This window comes from Dipodomys merriami, unplaced genomic scaffold (genome assembly GCF_024711535.1).
Source record: "Dipodomys merriami isolate MVZ:Mamm:240054 unplaced genomic scaffold, mDipMer1.0.p SCAF_47, whole genome shotgun sequence".
NCBI lineage: Eukaryota > Metazoa > Chordata > Mammalia > Rodentia > Heteromyidae > Dipodomys > Dipodomys merriami.
Window position 1 is genome coordinate 111,325 of NW_027206035.1, and position 17,232 is coordinate 128,556.

A 17,232-nucleotide genomic window follows, 5' to 3' on the forward strand; every position below is an offset into this window, starting at 1 on the left:
TATACATATACACACAAGTTTATAGTGGGGAGGCTTGAACTCAGGGTTTAGACACTTTCCCTTAGCTTATTCTGCTTGAGACTAGTACTTACCTCTTGAGCCACACACACCTTCAGGTCCAGGTTTTTGTTGGTGTGTGGGAGATAGTCTTGGGTGAAGGTTATGAGCCTTTTTTTTTGTTTTTAGTTTTTGGTGCCAGTACCAGAGCTTGAACTCAAGATCTGGGCACTGTCCCTTAGATATTTCACTCAAAACTAACACTCTATAACTTGGGCTACAGCTCCATTGCAGGCATTTTAGTGGTTAATCGGAGATCATGGCTGTAAACCATGATCCTCAGACCTCAGCCTCCTGAGTAACTAAGATTACAAGCATGAGATACCAGCACCTGCCTCAGAAAGTATTCTTATGTTTACTATTTGCATTTTGAGCTGTGTGGCTCTAGTCAGTGGCTTAATTTCTCTGAATACCATTTTCTGATATGTGAATGAAGTTTAAGAAAGAACATCAATAATAATAAATACTCCATGGGGTGGGTATGGACATTTGATGGGGTAAAAATAAAATAAATGAAACCTTCATGTCTCAATACAGGAGTTGTTAGTAATCAATATTTATTATTTGTCATTATTATTTGGCCTGACCTTGATTTGAGAAGCCTTATAAGGTGCAGGGCAGAGAAGAGAAGTCCCACTGCAGCCTCTTCCCTGCCCCATCTCACTGGCTTTCTTTGAGGTCACTAGAGGCCCCCAGCCTTGATAAATGTCCTAGCCCTATATGTTATGACTTGCTGGCAGATTTGAATTTGACTTTAATCACTCGTGTTCTGGCTGTGATTTTGAGGAAAATGGCTAAATACTGTTGGTGCCAATGGGGAGATAGCAGCCCATTCTATACTCTGGTCATTGAAGACTCCCCAAAACAATAGAGGGAGGGAGGGAGAGAGAAGGAGAGGGCTGGCAGAATCTGTGCTGGACCAGGACTGTCAAATGGGATAGAGAGACCCACCCTAAAGCCATTGAGGGGGCTCCCTTTCTTTTCCTGGAGTGCTGGTGATGTAGGTATTTTTTAGATGATAGAATAGAAGGATCAGAGTAGGCATGTCACTGAAAGGATCTGATTTCAAGGAATGGATACCCATGTCTTACTCTTCTTGCCATGAGAGGTCCTTGATGTCCTCGGGTTCCTAGTCTTTACAAATGAAGCAAAGGCTAGATCTTCAGTCCCAAGGCCCAGGGAGGATTCAATAGGCCTGAACTCAAGCACAGCATGGACTCTGTAGGGGGAATCTGACTGTCAGCACCAGCCAAGGATTTGTGGTTAAAAAACTATGCCTCCTGGTTGTCTGTAGGTTCCCGGATACCCAGAAGTTTCTATTTCACTCAACTCTTGAACTAGATCATTCCTTCCTTCCCTTTCTCCTTCTATCCCCTCCCTCTCTTTTTTGTCTTCTTTGGACTTGATCACAGGGCCCGTGTCTGAGCTTTTTCGCTCAAAGCTAACTCTCTACCACTTTGCGACACAGTTCCACTACTGGTTTGCTTTTACATATCTGACCAACTAATGCCATAATTCTTCTCTCCCTCTTTCCTTCTCCTCCTGCCCCTACTCCCTTTCTTTCTTTCTCTTTCTTTCATTTTGTGTTTGTCCTATGGTCTGAAAAGAGGGCTTGGGCACTGTTTCTGAGCTCTTCATTCAACGCTAAAATTCTACCACTTGGGCCACAGCCCCACTTCCAGATTCTTACAGTCTTTCCTGCCCAGGCTGGCTTTGAATAGCAATCCTCAGATCTCAGCCTCTTCACCAGCTAGAATTAAAGATGTGAGTCACCATCACCTGGCTTACTTTTTCTTTTCAAAAACTTTCATCACAGGCAGAGTAGTTAGTGCTGTAATGAAGCAACAGCCAGACTCTGTAATAAGGACATACAAGTCTCAACTGGCCTAGGGTCAAACATTATTAAAACCAATTCACACTGAGGAAACCAGGTAAGACAGATTTACCCAGAAGGGTGAAGAATCTATGCCTGATGCCAATAGTTACATCTAGACTCCTAGTTACTGAGGAGGCTGAGATCTGAGAACCATGCATGATTCAAAGTCAGCCTGGGCAGAAAAGTCTGTGAGAGTCATCTCCAATGAAGAACTAAAGACCAAGAAGTGGAGCTTTGGCTCAAGTGGTACAGTGTGCCAACCTTGAGAATAAAAGCTAAGGGACAGAACCCAGACTCGAAGTTCAAACCCTAGGATTGGTGCACACACACACACACACACACACACACACACACACACACACACACACACACACACACACACACACCACAGAATGGCTGTAACCTGTTTGTCTCTTGGTCCACAGGTTTATTCCCAAAAAAGTACTGGGACAGGGGCATGGATTTGAGGTCTGAGTCCACTGACACACCAGGAATTTTCCTCCTCTGTAATATGGAAATAAGCATACCTGACTTTTATGGTTGTTGGGAGCATTAGATGAGCTAACAAAAAGGAGCGTATGTGTGTTTGAGTGTGTGTGTATGTGTGTGTATTTGTTTGTTGTGTGTGTGTGTGTGTGTGTGTGTGTGTGTGTGTGTGTGTGTGTGTGTGTGTGTGTGTGTGTGTGCCATTCCTAGGGCTGTCCCTGAGCTTTTTTGCTCAAGGCTAGCACTCTACCACTTGGGACACTGGTCCACTTCAAGTTTTTTTGATGTTTAATTGGAGATAAAAGTGTCATGGACTTTTCTACCCAGTGCTGGCATTGAACCACAACCATATATTGCTAGCCTCCTGAGTAGTTAGGATTACACATGTGAACCACTGGCTTCAACTATAATGAGGTTTTAATGAAGGGGAGCTGGTGATATTCTTCAGTTCCTATTTGATGGTGACCTCCCCTGAGATCCCTAACATGGAATCAAAAGATGGGGCTCTGCCTTCAAGGAACCAGGATGAGTCAAAAACAGCCAAGCAATGTTGCATTGACATACAGCCCGGTCTTATTTCTACTCACAACATGAGATTAAGGTGAGTCATTAGGAGCTTCTTTTCTTCCTGTGAGGGACACTGCTCAGACACACTTACAAGAGCACTGACAAAGAAAATGAACGTAGACTTCAAACTGATTGCAGCTTCTACATATATTGCAATCATGTGATTGTACCTAGCCTTGAAATGAACAGAAATGTATAAGTCTATCATGTTGCATGTGCCGATGTTGTAGGTTGGCAGACATGTATGTCAGCAACTGCTCACAAGTGTTTTAGACCCATGGATGATGACTTGCTTTATCATTAAAAAAAGTTTTAAACTGGTAGTGCAGAGTAGGACGTGAATTCAGGGGCTGGGCCCTGTCCCTTTGCTATTTTTACTTAAGGCTAGTGCTTTACCACTTGAGCCACAGCTCCATTTACCTGCTCAGGCTGGCTTTGAACCGCAATCCCCACCTCTTAGCCTCCTGAGTAGCTAGTATTACAAGTGTCAGCCAACAGTGCCCAGCTGACACATAAATGTCTTTTGTTTAGTGACCTAGGAAGATGGCTCAGTGATAGAGTATTTGCTTCTCATGCATGAAGCCCTGGGTTTGATTCCTCAACACCACATGAACAGAAAAAGATAGAAATGGTGCTGTGGCACAAGTGGTGGAGCATTGCCTTGAGCTTAAAGAGCTGAAGGACAGTGCCAGAGTTCAATCCCCATCACTAACAAAAAATATTTTGTTTACATATGGTGGAGTTCCTTTCAATGTATATACTATTTTAGATAAATATGAAGAAGCACTTAAGCACCTTACATTGTATAAAGATAAGCGTTATGTATTTCTGGGAAGAAAGTCATTAACTTACATTATGTAATGGTGTGTGTGAGGCACCAAACGGTCTCTACATCTTTGTCATTCTCCTGAAATTTGCCTTGGGTGCAGTGCAATGTTCAATGCTCAGACCATCTCAATAGACACATTTGGCATTTGTCAAAAATGACAAATCCCAGAGTGGTACTGGTGGCTCACAGTTATAATCCAATCATGAGGTTTGCAATGCGAGGATTGCGTTTAAAAGCCAGCCTGGGCAGGCAAATCTGAGTCTCTTACGATTAATTAACAATGAAAAACTTGAAAAACAAAAAATGGAAGAAGCCAAATCACCAGTGGCTCACGCCTGTAATCCTAACTACTCAAGTGGGAGATCTAAGGACCACAGTTCAAAGCCAGACCAGGCAGGAAAGTCCATGAGACTCTTTTGTTATTGTTGTTGTTGGGTCTGGTCCTGGGGCCTGAACTCTGGTTCTGAGCACTGTTCCTTATCTCTTCAGCTCAAGGCTATCTCTCTACCACTTGAGCCACATTGCCACTTCTGCCTTTTTTTCTTTTTGCTTATGTGGTACTGAGGAATAGAATCCAGGGCCTCTTGCATGCAAGGGAAGCCCTCTACCACTGAGCCACTTTCCAAGCCCTCCATGAGACTCTTATCTCCAATAAATCACTAGAAAACCAGAAATGGCACTGTGGCTCAAGCAGTAAAGTGCTGTCTTTGAACTGAAGACCTCAGGGACAGCGCCGAAGCTCAGAGTTCAAGTCCCATGACCGACCAAAAACAAACAAACAAATAAAGGATCCCTTGTAGGAAAGTCTGTAAGACTCTTATCTCCAATGAATCACCAAAATGCCAGAAGTAGAGATGTGGATCAGGTGGTAGAGCACTGGTCATGAGTGATAAAAACTAAGAGACAGAACCCAGGCCCTGAGTTTAAGACTGAAGATCTGAAAACACACACACACACACACACACACACACACACACACACACACACACACACACACACACACACACATACACACAGGAAGAAAAATTGCTATTTTAGTCCAAATGCACGTACAGATGTGCAGGTACATAAGTTTCAAAGAGGCAGAATCAAATATAATCACAGTTTGGAATACCAAAAAATACCATGTCCCATCAGTTCCTGGCAGAGAAGGAAGGCATGTGGCATTCCACCCTCAGGTAACTGCTCTTGGGGACATTCTGGGAAATCCCTCCACAGGAACACGTCTGGACTACTGGAGAGTCAAAGGTGGCAAATTCCTCAAGAACCAGAAATTCACATTTCACTCCCTCCAAGGGGCCTACAGCTCCAAGAGGGTCTTTGCACTCACTCCCCAATCAACAATACCTAAAATACAGATAGGATGGGGAAGAGTGAATAGGGAGAATTAGTGGGGAGGCCTAGCGTCCCTGTGCAAGTGGTTAAATGGGAAAAGGACTGACCTGAGTAGAGACACAGGATATGCAGGTGGAAGTTAGGGAGGGGAGCAAAGATGATGAGGGCATCAGTCCTACAGGATACAGACATGTGCAGACAGGGTACACTCCAGAAAGAGAATGCTGGAGGAGGTCAGGGGACAGGAGAGGGCAATAGAAAGAACTGATTGTAAAGTATGGTAAGTAGAAATAAGACTTCCATACTGGGGCACCAAGGGCCCTGGGTTCTATTTCTGACTCTACTGAGTGGACAAATCCCTATCCTCGCAGCCTCAATTTACCCCACCTGGGAGAAAAGTAGGAAGAAGCACAGACTGTTCTGGTGCTGCCACTGAGGTCACAGAGGAGGAGAAAGGAGAAGCTGCAGGTTTGAAGTAAACCCAGACAGGGGTGGGAGACTGGGGAGCAGCATTCTCTCAGCACCATACTGAGGCACTCAGTTATCTGCCTCCAAACCCCTCGGGGTGCCATCAGGCTGCCGATTATGGTGCAGAGCCCCAGCCCCACGTTGAGCAGGAAGCATAGGGCTGCCAGTAATAGAGTCACTGCCTGCAGAAGTGACACCTTCTGCTTCTGCACAGCCAGTCAGCCCCACCTGCCCTGTAACCTTGCTCCAAGCCTAGGCATGTCCACATGGTGGCAACAGTAACAACTCAGCAAAAGAGTGTGGCCCAGGCACCAGGCCACTCCACAGCCCACCTTCACTTCTTCTGTTTACAGGCTAGCAACCCAGATGCTACCACTTAGTCACCACCTCAGGGGGGAGTCGCAGCCACCAACCCACAAGTTGGGGACTATGGAGTCCTCACAGTCAAGATCCCCACTTCCACACTTGTTAGACAACGAATATATCTGTTACCTTGGCCTTCTGGAGAGTTCCAGTCTATCTAGGTGTGATGTGTGGGTCTGATATCAGATATATCCCTCCTCAACTGAAATGGTGCATCTTGCTCCTCCATGGCTCCCCCCCTTGCCAAGTGAGGTGAGAAAGAGCCAGAATTGGATTGTTGGGCTATAAGCCGTACGTGCTTGGTGCTAGTGAGCAGGGTGCGTTTTGGTGGTTCAAGTGTACCCCAGGGATCTATCCCTCTTCACAGCCTCCTCTGCGTCTGTGAGCTATCCTTGAGGAGTCGAGCTTCTCAGGCTTTGCAGATACTGCTGGAGCCCTGCCATTGCCCTGCCTCCAAGGTCTCAGACTCCCCACTGCTGTTGGCCAAGGCCTGAGGACACCAAGACCCCAGGATTTCAGTGTCCGCAGCCATGAAATGGGGTCCATGCTGTGATCAGTGTGTACTGTTCCACTAATGGGCCACAGATGTTGGGTGTGCATGCACATATATAAAACAGAGAGCATTGCCTGCTGCCTGTGACATCTGTCTGCCATTTCTACCAAAGTGTTAGGGAGGCAACATGAGACTGTCCTCTGGCCTCTTCCTCATGAAGGTACAGTCCCATGCATGTCCTCTGGACACTAAGTGCACGCCGATCCCTTCCAGAAACCTCCAGTTTAGTGTTTGTCTCTATCCAACCCCATTAGGCAACCATCAGCCAGCACCAATGTGGGCTAGACCCTGTGCCAGGCTCCAGGAGGATGTGCAGGAAGCCCCAAGCCCTAAGAGTTCAAATGACTGAGGGCTGAAACACTAAACAAACATGGAGTGACCCAAGACAGGCTAATGTGGTGAGGGCTCTGAAGAAAGACTTTCTGCACCACAGAGAATCTGGTCCTCCTGATCCACTGCTCATCCCGAAACTGCTTATTCCCTGATGCCTTCCTGTCTGCCATGTTCCACATGTGCCCTCTTGATTCTCTTCTTTCCAGCCTGCCACTAATCCTGGTGATTTACAAGCCACAAACATAGATAACTCTCACCTCCCGTTTCTTTTGGTTCCAGGCTGAACAGTAAGGTCAGTATTTCTGACATCATAGCTTGAGTCAATATCTGTAACAAAACTTTGAAGGCTTGGGTCACCTTGGCTTGAATCCACATTCCTGGGGATGACACACAAGAATTAATCAAAATAGGCAGTTTTGGCTCAAACTTGTAATCCTAGCTACTCAGTGTGATATCTGATTTGCTATTCACTGGAAGAAAGTTTATTCTAGCCTCAATCCTTCCTGCGGTAGCTAATTTTCTCTCCTGAGCCCCTTTCCCTTGGTAAAGAAGGATATACGTGGGAACAAAAATGTAAATTCAGAAACATCTTTGCTAAAAGTAAACTTCTCTCTCTCCCTCAAGCTTCCCAGACTGGCAGCTTTGCAGTTTATCACAAATTTTGCTGAATGCCACTAACAATTATGATGCTTATCACCAGCTGTACTGAGTTCTTTATTACTCAGGAAGTTGTAATAAACATCAGAGGCATTGACTCGTGTGTCCCCATCTGAGCTTCTGTGTGGTGTGAGGGTGCATGCTGACATGCATTCTCTCTGGGAAAAGGATTCCCCTTCTTCAACATCAGGGCAAAGGTCCAATGTCCCAAGGCATGTTTGACTCAAGGCTATGATTTGCTTCTTTAACCTTGCTTGCTTGCTTTGGTAAACATCACCTATGTGAAAGCACTTCCTATAAAAATCCCCCCTGAACAACAAACAGGGCTGTTCTCTAGCTCTGTGAGCTGAGGACAGATGGAATATGGCTAAATAAAGAACTTCCAGCCAAATTGCCTGAGTGCTGTCATATCTTTCTGGGAAATTGGAATACTACAATTTAAATTGGAATACAACACAAGTGGCTAAAATCTGAAGACTAATCTCCATTTGAAGCCAGCCTTACAAGAAGGCCCATGACATGACACTTTTATCTCCAATAAACTACTCAGAAAAACAAGAAGTTCTGTGACTCAAATGATAGAGCACTAGCCCAAAGCATAAAGAGGCTCAGGAACAGCACCCAGGCCCTGAGTCCAGGTGCCAGTACTGGGAAAAACAAATACAACAACAACAACAACAACAAAAAACGGGTAATCAACTCTCCTGTCTTCCTTGTCCTTACTTCTCAGCCTAGTACTGTCTTTGTGTGTTCTGTCTCAGTGCTGTTGACCAAGAAGTCCTTTGCACACAGAAAGCCTGCTCTTTCTTACCTGCACTGGCCACATCATTCATTCTCTATTCTCCATTCGATGTTAAACTTTTTTTGGGGGGGGGAAGGTCCGGTCGTGGGGCCTGAACTCTGGGCCTGGGAGCTGTCCCTCAGCTCTTCAGTTCAAGGCTAGCACTCTACCACTTGAGCCATAGCGCCACTTCCGGCTTTTTTCTTTTCTTTTTTTTTTTTTAATATTTTATTTTATTTGAGAACATACTTACAGAGGGGTTACAATTACATGGGCAGGATAATGCATACATTTCTTACCAAGCATTGCAGCCTCCTCCTTTGTTTACCCTTCAACGGCTTTTTTCTTTTTGCTTATGTGGTGCTGAGCAATCGAACCCAGGGCCTCAGGCATGCAAGGCAAGCTCTCTACCACTGAGCCACTTTCCCAGCCCCTCTATGTTAAACTTACTTGTTCAAGGCTGATGTTCTATGTTGGGTCTTCGTCCGTCCCACGAAAGATGGATGGGGTCTGAGGAAAGGTAAGTGTGGCGCTCGCCCGTTCCCCAGCCCAGGAGACAATCAGACACAGCGGGGAGCCAAATCCAGCAGGTAGAAAACTCATTTATTAACAGAGAGCAGCCCTTATTAAATACAAAAAGGGCGGGTGGCATGGCAAGGGAGGAAGAGGAACCAATCACTGTCAAGGTCACACCCTATCATGCACCTGAGCCTTCATGGGCTGGTTAGGCACTGATCGGAAGATCAATTGGGCTCTGCCCACTCTACTCTCTCCCAGCGCCATCTTGGCTGCCCATGTGCTCTATAGTAAATTGGGCTCTGCCCACTCAACCCCCTCCCAACGCCATCTTTGCTGCCCATGTGCTCCACAGTTCTATTGTTGAGTCTCACCTCTACTGTATCTCACTTTTTGGAGATAAGAGTTTCAGCAACATTTCTTTCTAGTCTGGCTTCAAGCCTCCATCCTCAGTTCTCAGCCTTATAAGTAGCTAGTTTTATAAGTGTGGGCCACTGGTAGCCAGCAAATTTGACTATGTTTTGGTACCTTATATATGTAGAATCATAAATATAGTTTTTATTTTTAATATGGTTTATTTCACAGTATTTTAAAGATTCATTCTTGTTGTAGCATGGTCAGAATGTCATTCCTTTTTAAGATTGAATAATATTCCCTTGGCTGGTTATACCACATTTTGTTTACCCATCAAGAGACATTTGGTTTTCTACCTTTCTACTACTGTGTATAATGTCATGAATAACATTAGTATCTTTTACATTGTGCACACTGTTGTAAAAACACGCCAGAGACATCCTTTTATAATAAACTGAGGTGAATCCCCCTGTGGCTTTCCTTCATATTAACTATCAAAGAGAAAACTTAAAGCCAGTGAGGCTCATATGGAGTGACCAACTTAAATATTTTTCATCCTATTTACAAGGATATTGCTGTATTCCTATATAAATAAATATCCAGCCAGGTACTGGTGGCTCATGCCTGTAATCCTAGCTACTCAGGAGGCTGAGATCTGAGGATTGCCAGGTTGGGCAGGAAAGACTGTGAAACTCTTATCTCAAATTATCCACCAGAAAATCCAAAGTGGTTCTGTGGCTCTAGTGGTAGAGTGCTAGACTTGAGCTGAAGAGCTGAAAGAAAGTGCCCCGGCCCAGTGTTCAAGCCCCATGTTCAAAAATAAATCAATAAACAATATCCAACAAGTTGACAAATCAGGCAAGGCCTTTGCAAATTTGTTCTTCTCTTCTCTGGAAACTTCTTCTACACCTTTGTGTGGACCTGAATGCTTAATAGTTCCTGTCTTTGATCCTAGCTTATCAGGAGGCTGAGATCTAAGGATCCATGTTCAAACCCAGTCTGGAAAGCCAATTCTGACAGACTCCTATCTCCAATACACTAGCAAAAAACTTCAAAGTAGAAGTTTAGCTAAAGTGGTAGAGCATCTGCCTTGCAGGATAAAGCTAAGCAAGTGTATGGGACCCTGAGTTCAAGCCCCAGTACTTGTACACACACACAAAAGGAAAATAAACTTTGTTTAATTCGTTCATCTTTTCAGCAGCTAGATCAGAAGTTCTGCCACAGAAAGGCCTTCCCTGGCCATATGACCTAAAATATTAACTTCCTCTCAGTTCCTTGATTTTTCCTCAGAGCAGGTCTCAGTTTGGGCCTCCCTCTGAAGGGTGTGAGCTCCAAACTCACTCTATTTTATAGCATCCTTTTTTCTAGCAGCACCTAGTCCCCATTATTGAAAACCAGAAAATTGGACCTCCTTCTGAGCAGAGCAGTTTGCAAAAAGGGTCGCCCTCTTCTCTGGGTCAAGTAGCCCAAATAGAGCTGACAGCTGAGGATTTTAGCTCATACAACTCTCAACCACGGGAAGGTAAACTGAGGACCTTCCCAGGATAAGAAGTAATTCCTGCTTGAGCAAAATGTATCAATCAATGTCACAACAGGAAGGAAACTATTCAGAATATATCTTCCCTTCCCCTCTCCTCTTCTAGCTCTCAAGAGGATTTTGAAAAAAATTGGATTTAAGTGTGGTTATTTTTCATATCTTCCCAGAGTCACTTGTTCAAAGCTGCACACCAGCCCAGGTTGCCCACAATAGGAACTCCACCTTAGGAGCCCAGCTTTAATCTTGGACCTCTTTCATCACTCTTACAATATAGGATGCACCCAACAAGGGAAGGGGCTTCAGGGGCTTTATCCTCCTCCCACAGACAAGTTAGTTCCAGAGGGGAAAACTGACCTGGCCATCGACTGAAAGTGAACCAGAATAGGATGAGCTCAGAGTGAGCCCTCCTAATGGGAAAGTCACAACCATTAAGTTAGACAATATATAATAAAGGGTTGCCTGTCTGTGGTGGCTGACACATGTAATCCTAGCTATTCAGAAAGCTGAAGTATGAGGACTGGGGCTTGAACTCAGAGCCTGAGCCCAAGGCTAGTGCTCTACCACTTGAACCGCAGTACCACTTCCAGCTTTTTCAGAGTTGGTTATTGAGATAAGATTCTCATGGACTTTCCTGGTCAGGCTACCTTTGAACCACAATCCTGAATCCTCAGCCTCCTGAGTAGCTTAGATTACAGGTGTGAACCACCAGTGCCCACCTGGCCCCCATTTTTCAGATGTACCTCACCTCATTCTCTTTCTCACTCAGAACCAGCCACACACCACTTCCTCCTGATATGGGGTTTATTCCAGCCCTGAGACTTTCACCCTAGCTATTGCCTCTGTCACATGCCCCCAAAGCTGGCTCCCTCTCAATCTACAGGTCTTGGCTTCAGTGCTACCTCTTCACAGAAACCTTTTCTCTATGTATGTGGATTCTGGGGTTTGAACGGGTTTGAAATCAGGACCTGGTCACTGTTGCTTATCTTTTTAAAATCTTAAATATAGTATTCTACCATTTGAGCCACAGTTCCCAATTATGCTTTATTGCTAGTTCATGGGAGATAAGAATTTCAGAGACATTTTTTTGTTGAGACTGACTTTGAAACATGATCGTCAGATCTTAGCTTCCTGAGTAGTTAAGATTACAGGTGTTAGCCACCAGCACTTGACTCACAAGGACTCTTTCTGGCACTCTCACCTGCACTATTTATCTTTCTATAGTTGTTTCATATATTGGTTTATTGACTTTTTACTTGGTTTCCACAAATAAATGATCAGTTGTGTCTTGGGTAGGTTCCCTGTCTGCTCCTAGCCTACATTTTGGATCATTCACACCTGACATGCATCTGATGAATGGTGAATCTCTCCACCCACTGTCCCCTTTTACTTTCCTTTTTTTATTATTTGTTGTATGGTCTTTGGCCTTGATATCAGGGTCTGGGCATTGTTCCTGAGTGTAATCCTAGGTTGTTAATGTTAGCTTCTTGGGAGGCTGAGATCTGAAGACCGTATGTCAAAGCCAGTCCAGATAGAAAAGTCCCTGAAACTCATCCCCATTTAACCACCAGAAAACTGGAAGTGGCATTGTTGTTCAAGTGGTAGAACACTATCTCCTACTTGTAATTGCTTGCAAACATTAGTTCCTCTGGCTTCAGTAGCCAGCCTTTGGATTGAGACATGATCTCTCTATGCAGCCTTGGCTGTATAGGGATTATCCCTCCTATAATTCGTTTTTGAGTATAATTCTTGCAATCTTTCACATCCCAATAACAGGTCCCTGTGCTCTCAACTGCTATTATCTTTGATGTCTTATAATACTCTCCACCCCTTTCTCGAGAATTGCTCTGCTCCTGGGCCTGAATACTGCAGCATATTCTGAGAAGAGTGGTAGCTATTCGCTAGCCACTCCAATCCTGCCCAAACTCCGCCTAAAATTATACTTTGGTCTAATTATGAGGCTACCCAGAAGGAAGGGAATATTCTGCTAACCGCCCTCCTCCAGCCCTGCTTCTTAGTAGACAGTTTATGATCTCAAATTGTGGCTCCCCAGAGAGGAATCTTTCACTGCTGCTTAAAAAGAAAGACCAGGCAAGGGAAACAACACAGAATCCTGGCCTGGAACTGTGCTAGGACTGGGGTTCTTCTGCAAGAAACAGAAGGGAATGGCAGGCAGAGTGGTACCTAAGCCTCTCTTCAAAGGTGACTGCTTGACATTATAAAGCAATTGAAACTCAGATGACAAGATGTAATGGTTAAGCCAGGTAAGTACACTGGCTCTCCTTCTATAGGGAGAGGTAAGTTGGAAAGATCTGCAAGAGTTGGGCACGGTGGCACTGTTGAAGGTACTCTTTTTACTTGGACAGCCTAAGTTTTCTTTAATTAAAAGGTACATGCCCATGGCATAATTGAATGATCTGTCCTGTATAGATCCCTGGATCTCATATAGGTAGTACCTCATGTCACACATTAAGAATGATGGGTTCCAGCTTGTTGAGTCTTGGCTCATCAGAACACAGGGAATATTGTGCAACTTGTTTAAGCTATGGGTGCTCCATTATTTGTTCAATATTTGTCTCTCCCTCAGGTCCTCAATTACCAGTTGGCAGATTACATTTTGTCCTCAAACAGACAGTTTATATGGACCAACATATTTGGCCCTCAGAACTAGTGACTCTACCTGGATAACATCCTCCCCTCAAAGGGAAATCTTCCTGTTACAACAAAATATAAAAAGACACCTAAGCTCCAGATTTCCACCTTGTAGGCATATTTTCTTTTTCCAATTGTGGGGCTTGAACAGTGTCCTTGAGCAATTCAACTCAAGGCTAGAACTCTACCAATTGAGCCACTGTGCCACTCCCAGTTTTCTAGTGGATAATTGGAGATGAATATCACAGACTTTTCTGACCGGGCTGGCAATGAACCATGATCCTCAGATCTCAGCCTCCTGAGTAGGTAGGATTACAGGTGTGAAGCCAGTTCCAGCCATCATTTCTTTCTTGCAGGAACATTTCAGGGGTATGGAATAGCACAACACCACATAAATTTGTCAGCAGCTGCCCCGGGGAGAACCAGATTAGACCAAAATAACTAACCTTGATATTGCCTTTGCTGTCCAAAAGGATATTGTTGGGCTTAAGGTCTCAATGTGCGATTGTGTTCTGCTGTAATTAGTACAATTTGTTTGAAGAATCTCCTGGCTTCAACTTTATATAAGTGGTGGGATTTTCAGATAGACTTCAGAAGGTAGCCCCTAGTGGCCAATTCCATGAAGAGATATACATACTCTTTTTTCTCCATCACCAGGTACAACTTGATGATGTGTCTGGGCCATCCAGCCTTAAAAATGTCCATCTTATTCTCTATTCAATGCCTGGAGGACTCTCCCATATGACGTATTTTAAATTGCCATCTCGGTGTCTGTGAAGTGGTGATGGGACAGTTTCACTCAGGTAACTTGGTCAAGGAGTTCTCTTGTCTGGTATTGTTTGATGATCTCCTCCTTCAAGCAGCTCGGGGATGATTCTTTGTATTCTGCGATCCTCCTGCTATGAAGGCAGGTAGCAAGTCTCCGAAAAATTAACTCAATAAAATAATGGGAAACCCGGCAAAAAGTAAAAAAGAAATACCAAAATCCAACCAACAAAAACTGCAACCAAACAGATCATCAATCTAGCTTTGAGTTAATCCAGCAGCTTACCAAGCGAGAGCTCCCAGCACTGTTAACTGACAAATGTTGGGGCACAGTGGCTTCCTATATACCCTACATGACCTATCACAATGGAGCAATCACAACTGTGCATAGTGATATCATGGGGGAAATGGACAAATCAGATTCAGACCAAGTGAGGTCAGAGAAAAAGTGGACCAATTACAGCCTGCCACCATTGACACTGTAGCTCTTAGGCCTCCAAGAATGTTGCTAGAGATTCCAGGAGGACTTGAGGTTGCTATGGTTATTTTTGTGGAATTTTTGAAACCACTAATACAGTGGTCAATGTCCTCTGACCTATGAGAGCACTCCTGCATTTTACAAATTGCTTCTGTGGAGACACTAGCCAATAGCCTCCATTCTTGATGGCCACCTTATCCTATGACTTGTTCCAGGAATGACACAGCACAAAGTCCTCCATCCTTCTTAAGGACACCTGTCTCCCACAATTTACTCCTGAAGGGACAAGGTCCAGGCTGGTTCTGAGCCACAATCCTCACAATTCAGCTTCCAGAGTAGTTAGGATTATAGGCCTGAGCCTTCAGTATTTAGCATCTCTCACTTTTAGAAGAAATATATTTTTTGTTTTGTTTTGTTTTAGAAAGGGTAGTTGTAAGGTTGGGGATTTTGCTCAATGGAAGAGTGCCTGCCTGGTGAGTACAAGGCCCTGAATTCGGCCCCTACCTCTGGGGTGGGGGGAATGTTATAAAAGAAAGGTTGGTGTTAGATATGTCCTTTTCTTTTAGCACTTTGAATTTGTTGCCCTTGCTGCCTAATACTCTTTTTTCTAATGAAAAATTGGTCATAATATCATTGAAGATCACTTGTGTGTGAGGAGTTGTGTCTCTGTGCTTTGGGAGGATTGCTGTCTTTGAGTATTTAATTAGAATGTGTTTTAGTGTGGATCTATGGGATTATGCTAATTGACTTTTGTTGAGCTGCTAGATTCCTGCATATAAGGGTTCATGCTTTTAATGAAAATTGGGAAGATTTTGGTAATTATTCCTCCAAATACTATGCAGTTTTTCTCTCCTGTACATTATATATATAGATATATACACATAAATATACATTATACATTATACATACATACATTATATACATATTCACATTGTATATGTGAATACGCTAATATAAATATATATTCCTACATATTTGTATTATATATATATTTACATACATATATTTATTTTTCACATAGCTTCTACTTTTGTGATTGTTTATGGAAGTCTAGATTCGTACAAGTTGCTTTGTCAGAGATAGAGTTAGAAGTTTCCTCTTTATATCTTGGTGAAAATAAACATTTCTTGGCAAGGATATTGAAGCAGGTACAATCTAGCCTGATTTACTGTCTCTGTCAGGTTTCTGAGCACAGGACCATTGCTTGTCAGGTTCTTCTATTGTGCACTGTGATCTTTTGCAGTGTCATGATCTGCTTCAATGGACACCAGGCCTGCAATTAGAAGAGGAGCTGCTCCAAAATCAACCTGCTTGGTGCAAAAGTTCTTCTGGAGTGACCTTAGTAGATGCCCCTGTTCCAGGACTACCGACTGCTGACTGTGGACTGCACAAGCACAGGAACTTTTTTGACCCAAGTCAGAGGTCTGCAGTGGAGCCCGGGAGTGCTGCCCTGATTCTGGTTGTGCTAGGAGCCAGGCTGGGGGCAGAGAGACCTCACTGTGGCCTGACCTCTGGGGCGCAACAGGTTCAAGGGCTCTTTCCAGGAGACATGTGTAGTTGTAGGGAGCAGAAGCCGAGCTCCGAAGGCCCCTAAGCACATGCTGGAAAATGGAGCTGGGAGGGCCAGGCTGTCCAGGTTGTCAGGGGGCAGGCGATGAGCCTATATTAGTAGTCTTCAGGGTTCCAAATGAAGATCTAGACTTGCTTGCTATCTGGAAATGTCCCATGCTGTTGAGGGTAAAACTGCCAAGGCCCACAGTTAAAGGACAGGCTGGTGGCTGGCAATGGAATGTTGAAACTGGAGTGCAAAGACATCACAGTGGGCTCTGTGGGTTCCCTAACATTGCAGAGTAGGGATGCTGGAACCCAAGGAGATACCAGGCTCTGCTGGCTGGGCACTAGATAGACTTCTGGATGAAGCCTTGCTGGATGGACTAGCAGAATCCATGGTTCCACTCACCCACAGGCACATGAAGCTGCCTAGCATCTCCCCAGCAGATATCTTGGGGACAGCAGCTCTCCCAACTTGGACAAGGAGGTTCTGCTTGCTAGAGGATGTGGCCTATGCTGGTCATAGACAGGAAATAAGCCTGCTGCTGGAGGAAGCTTTTGCCCCTTCCAAGGCTCCTGGATCAAGAGGAGCCCTCAGGAATACGCTCATAGAAAGGCTAGTCCCCACACACAATGAGAACATCTCTAGTTGGTTTGAATCTTTGGGGGGGTCACGTCTTGGAATGCAGTGGTATTGTAAGAGGAGTGTTATTGACTCTTGTTCAACCTGAATTGAACCTTGATTCTTACAACAAAGCCTCCTTAGTAGCTAAGATTATACATGTGATCTACTGGTGCCTAACTCCATCAAAGTTTTTAAGCCCATGGCTCTTCAGGGAAATCATAGCCCTGGGTTCCTAGGAATCAAGATACATGCTAGGTACGAAAGACCTTTGAGCCTGGCATAAGTGGAGGAGTAGAGAGGGCCCCCATGTCACTGGGTGTTGAATCAGTACAATTGTTGGCATGAACATCTGGCTTTTCTGAGACCAGAAGAAAGCTCAAACTTGCTAGATAGGCAAAGATCCAGAAGAAGGAAGGATCAGAATGCAGGGTTTTAAGCACAATTTCTGTGAA

The 17,232-nt window shown here is 44.4% G+C and overlaps 1 long non-coding RNA gene across 1 annotated transcript in view; it reads right to left on the reverse strand.

Moving 5' to 3' along the window:
• The window catches only part of LOC138808700 (uncharacterized), a 32,216-nt gene extending 18,039 nt beyond the window's left edge, over positions 1-14,177 (reverse strand). The window contains exons 1-2 of the long non-coding RNA XR_011366579.1: positions 13,808-14,177; positions 7,125-7,244 (exon numbers count right to left, since the gene is read on the reverse strand). This is a non-coding gene — a long non-coding RNA (uncharacterized lncRNA). The remainder of the gene's footprint in view (positions 1-7,124; positions 7,245-13,807) is intronic.
• Positions 14,178-17,232: the final 3,055 nt, after the last annotated feature.